Here is a 5097-nt window from a genome sequence, read left to right on the forward strand (position 1 = left end):
AGAAGCAACCTTTCATCCGCCTGATCACATTCTCGCCGATACTCTTGAAGTAGTTCCTCATGTGACTATATATTGCTAGGGTTTGACGGATCGGCCATCACAACCTGATTCTCATCCCCAGCGGAGTGGCCAATTTGTGTTGACGCCTTTTACGGATCAACACACGATCGCGCTAGGTCGCGCGATGCGAGGAGGGGCTCCTTGCAGCACCTTCTGCGTGGAGCGGTCAGACCGGTCAGAGGGACTGGTCAGACCGGTCGCCGTGTAGAACGACGACGATCCGACGAACACTCGCCCGGGAGGGACCCCGTCGGGGCAAGCGCGCGTAGAGTTGCCCTAGGCTCGCAGGCCAGCTAGGGCGTCCTCAAACGCCATGGAGACGAGAGAAGAACAGCATATCGAGGTTGGAAAAGTAGGGTAAAGAGAAAAGGTAAAGAGATAAAAGATGTGTTTTTGATAGATTCGATTGGGTTGTCCTCAATGGGTCGTGACCCTTTATATTTATAGGGTGGAGAAGACTTACCCCGTAAGAAATCATGTTTACAGATCTAAATCTATTAAGAATTCTAATTACAGTCGGATTCTTCCTAGACCGGTCGGACCCACCGGTCAGGTCGGTCGGGCTCCTTCCGTATCCGCTACAGCACCAGACCGGTCAGACCGCTTGGTCAGACCGCTTGGTCAGACCGGTTGATGTCAATTTTGGCTGTCAACACTTCCATCTAAAAAAATGCAACTGGAGTCAAACAACTTAAGTTTTATCAAATTTATGCAAAATATTATTAATATTTATGTTTAAAAAATAAGTATTATTAGATTAGTCATATAATATATTTTATATTAAACCTATTTGGAGATATACATGTTTGTAATTTTTATATAAATTTGGTAATATGAAATCGTCTGATTTCTCAGAAAGTAAGAGTTGCATTATTTTTAGGATGGAGGAAAAACGTGTGTGACCGTGATTATATTTGCTTTGATCGATATGGTCGTAGTTCTTATTATGTCCTGGCAAAACCCTATGAGAGGACACAGGCTCTCTTTGCCTTGAACTGGTGTGTGTGCCATCACACAAGAACGAATTATTACTCCGTACTCTGTGACATGTTAGTACTTAATTAGGACATATATAGAGGCATGTACCTTAGGCCGTGTTTAGTTACAAAAATCAAAATTCCAAAAATTTTTTCCGGCACCTGCATGTAGACTTAAATCTAGACGAAATAAAAAAACGCATTACGACTGCTGCCTGTAAATCGCGAGACGAATCTAATGAACCTAATTAGGCCGTAATCAGAAGCTAAATTGATACAGTAATGCTACAGTAAACAACCTCTAATGACAGATTAATTAGACTCATTAGATTCGTCTCGCGATTTACAGACGAGTTCTGTAATTTATTTTGTGATTAGTTTATGTTTAGTACTTCAAATGTTGAAAGATGTTTTTTTTCAAAAAATTTACGGAGCGCAACTAAACGGGGCCTTAGTTTTACTACTGCCGACTTGCTGGTCATTAGGCAAGTTGATGTAGCTTATTACAATAGTCATCGCATTGCTTGGATCTCGTCACGTGTTTGGTGAAGTGACGCAGGCATATTAATTATTAGTTTTTGCCGCTTCAAAGTTAGGGTGTGTTTAGTTTCCCATTTTGGAACTTTGAAAGAGATTCTTTCCACATCTGAAGTATTAAACATAGAGTAATCATAAAACTAATTATAGAATTCGTCTGTAAACTACGAGACGAATCTAATGAGCCTAATTAATCCATCATTAGCATATATTAGCTTTACTGTAGCAATTTAGTGTCTAATCATGACCTAATTAGGTTCATTAGATTCGTCTCGCGATTTACAGTCCATTTATGTAATGCGATTTTTTTCGACTATATTTAATACACCATGCGGGTGATTTACAAAAAAATTGTAATTTTGAAGGTTTGGATCTTAACAAGGCCTTAGTTAGGGTCTGATTGGATGAGAAAGTTGAATGCTAAATTTTGAACATATATTAGCATTTATGCACATGCTAAAGTTTTTTAGTCTTGATTAAAGTTTAGTCCATTCTATTAGCACTTGTTTGGATAAGCTAGTGCTAAAGCTTTAACACTTCTACACAATATTTTTTTAGAGTTTTAGGAGTCACAAGATTCCCCGTCTTAATGCAAAGACAGATTGTCAGAACGATTACAGCAAGTTCGAATCCCAAACGGCCGAGACACCTGACACACCAACGGAGGCTAGAGACAGAAAATAAACGAGCTAAAGGCTAACAACAGCCAAACTTTTCCGCTAATCAACTGCAGGTTTGGAAAGCTTTTAGTAAGTCAGCAACTCGGTTTCACACATGCGCTTCACATCTTCCGGTAGGAGCTCCAAGTCCCAGCTGTAGTCGGAGAGTCTCCAGGCAGCTAAAGAAGCAGCGGAGATCCCTCTCTTCAGCCAGTAATCCTCCCAGGTCTTGATGCGATCAGCTTTAGAGTAGGCACCAAGGTTTTCAGCCTGTCTTTTAGACTGCCAGGACAGAGAATTGTCCAATTCTTAACTGTCCCAGCAATCTTCATAAGAAGTGTTCCCAGATCTCTCCATCTCTTGTTCTGAAAATGTAAGTCATTTCTCAATTTTCAAATACACCAAAGAGTAGCAGAAGTGATCATGTTAAGAATAAAAAATTTCTTGTTACTGAGCCATTTACTACCAACCGATTCAAAGTTAACACCAATATCTGTGTCAAGAAGCTCAGAGATTGCTAACCAGACTTGTCTAGCCACCACACAATCAAAAAAGAGGTGGTGGGAAGTTTCTCTCTGAACAAAAGAGACAAGAATTATCGTCTAGCTTCTTGCCTCTACTTTCTATGACATCTCTAGTCAAATTCTTTTTCCTAGAAAGGAGCCATAAAAAGAAATGGACCCTTGGTGGAATCGTAAGGTTCCAGACTGCGGATACATGAACAGGGAAAACCCCTCTGAAATTAATAATCCTATATAGCGATTGTGATGAGTAAACTCCTCTGGAAGAGAACATCCAAACAAGGGCATCCTCTTCATCAGAGAAACTAATAGTTTCAGCCAATTGTTTCAGCTCAAGCCAGTCATTCATCAAACTCTGATCCACAGTTCTCCTAAAAGAACACTTAAGGTTTTCTCCATCCCAGAGGTCGTGAATGGTCTTATTTTTTTCATTAACTATCACATAAAAATCCCAAAATTGAATAGCTAGACTGGAAGAGCCTAGCCAGTTATCTTTCCAAAACTTGACTTTTTTGCCATTCCCTAGATTCCATCCAAACCCCAACTTGGCAGCCTGCGCTGCCCACATCACTCCTTTAAAGAAATTTGAGGCACCTATTGTTCTAGTAGCAAACAAATTAGGGTTCCCTGTGTCATACTTAAAATCTATAAGATCCTTCCACAGTTTACCCCCATCAGTTTGGTACTTTTTAACCCAGGAAGCAAGAAGACTTAAGTTTAAGTCTCTTAAATTAGGTACCCCTAACCCCCCAAAGTCTTTACACATGGAAACTGTGTCCCAGTTTACCAAGTGATACCTATGATGGTCAGCTGAGTCATCCCAAAGACAGGTGGCCATCTGGGTGTTGATCAGCTTAATGGCCCATTTTGGAAATTTGATAAAAGAAAGGAGATAAACAGGAATACTAGCTATGCAAGTTTTAATCAACACCAACCTTGCAGCTGGAGAGAGAAGCCTCCCTTTCCAACTAGCAACTTTTTTCAAAATTTTGTCGACTAGAGGTTGGATATCTTCTCTCTTCAGGTTTTCAAAGTGAAGAGGAATGCCTAAGTACTTAATAGGAAAAGAGCCAATAAGGCAACAAAAAATGTGAGAAATCTTGTGGACCTCATCAGCCTCTAGATTCATTGGAATGAGCTCGCTTTTATGAAAGTTAATTCTCATCCCTGAAAGTTGTTCAAACCAAGCTAGACAGCACTTCAGATTTTTAAGGTGGGCCTCGTCACAATCTGAGAAGAGAATTGTATCATCAGCATATTGGAGAGACACAACTCCCTCATACTTAAAGTTCGTGAGCAGCCCTCCAATCAGGTTGTTCTCCACAGCCTTACTTAACATTCTAGTCAGAACATCTCCTATCAAATTGAAAAGTAGGGGGGAGATGGGATCCCCTTGTCTCAAACCTTTGCCTAGTTTGAAAAACCTGCTTTCTTCGCCGTTCAGGTTAACTCCAATAGAGCCACCTTTAACTAACTGCTCAATCCAGTTAATCCAGGTTTGGCTAAAATTCCTAGTTCTTAGAACCTTGAATAGAAAATCCAAATTAACCCTATCATAAGCTTTTTCGTAGTCTAATTTCAGGATAACGCCAGGCTGGTTGGAGCCCATAATACTATGAACTAGTTCATGGGCCACTACCACACTCTCAAGGATATATCTACCTTTAATAAACGCACTTTGACTATTGGAAATAAGCCTAGCAGAAATTTTTCCTAACCTCAGGGTGAGCACTTTGGAGAAGATCTTAAAACTATAGTTAATTAAACTAATAGGTCTGAAGAACTTCATATTACTTGCATTCTCTATTTTAGGAATGAGTGTGATCATAGCAAAATTGAGTCTAAACAGATCCAGATCGCTTTTGAACCAGTCCTCAAACATACTAACTAAGTCCCCCTTAATAATGTCCCAGAACTTTTGATAGAAAATAAAGGATAGGCCATCCGGGCCTGGGGCCCCTTCGGCATAACAACTGAAAATAGCCTCTTTAATCTCTTCTTCAGAGAAGGGGGCAACTAACAACTCATTCTCTTCGTTGGACACTTTCTCAGACTCAGACCAGAAGTTATCATCCAGGTTAATATTAACTCTCTCTTCTCTAGCAAAGAGATCCTTATAGAAGTTTAGTGCAATGTCCATCATCCCTTTTTGGTCATGAACCTGACCATTAGGACCTTCTAGAAAAATCTACTCTCTTTTTGCTACTTCTTTGGTTAGCCACCGCCTGAAAATAAGCAGTGTTTCTATCCCCTTCCAAAACGTCCCTATCCCTTGATCTCTGTCTTATCTTGATCTCCTCTAAAGCCCAAATTTTTTCCGACTTCCTAGAGGCCGAATCCATC

Source organism: Panicum virgatum, chromosome 3N, assembly GCF_016808335.1.
Source record: "Panicum virgatum strain AP13 chromosome 3N, P.virgatum_v5, whole genome shotgun sequence".
Lineage (NCBI taxonomy): Eukaryota > Viridiplantae > Streptophyta > Magnoliopsida > Poales > Poaceae > Panicum > Panicum virgatum.